Below are 545 nucleotides of genomic sequence, written 5' to 3'. Positions count from 1 at the left end.
CAGCCCCCGAGCCCCGCACCGCCCCCGGGAGCTCCGCACCTTCCCCGAGCCCCGCACCGCTCCTTCCCACGGTACTCGGAATAGCTGTTTGTGTGTGGCCATCCCTGCGGACAGGGCGAGTGCTCGCCCACACACCCTCCATGTGTACCTACGGCGGGGCCGGCACCGAGGCTTTATAACACGTAAATACATATCCCAAAGCCTGTCCTCATACACGTAGAGATAAATCTGTGTCTTCTCTGCACGTGTGTCTCATATACGCGGGTTTTGCCGATACAATGCATGGAATTGATGTATCTGTACAGATCAATATGTGTATGTGTCACTGTGTTACACCTATATACCTCGGTGGCCGTGCTTTCAGCTTAAGTACACGTACACCTGTGTGTGTGTGTGAGGTTTCCCCCGCCCGTGGGGCCGGGCTGCTCCGCTCCTGGGGCGGGGCTCGTTCCCCATTCCCGATTCCCGGTTCCCGTCCAGCCGCCGCCGCGGGACCGCCTGGCCCTAGGGGACCACGAGCCCATGGCCAGGAAGGAGCCCCCCGC

This window comes from Corvus brachyrhynchos, unplaced genomic scaffold (assembly GCF_000691975.1).
Source record: "Corvus brachyrhynchos isolate BGI_N302 unplaced genomic scaffold, ASM69197v1 scaffold148, whole genome shotgun sequence".
Taxonomy (NCBI): Eukaryota; Metazoa; Chordata; class Aves; order Passeriformes; family Corvidae; genus Corvus; species Corvus brachyrhynchos.
This window is presented reverse-complemented; position numbering follows the sequence as displayed.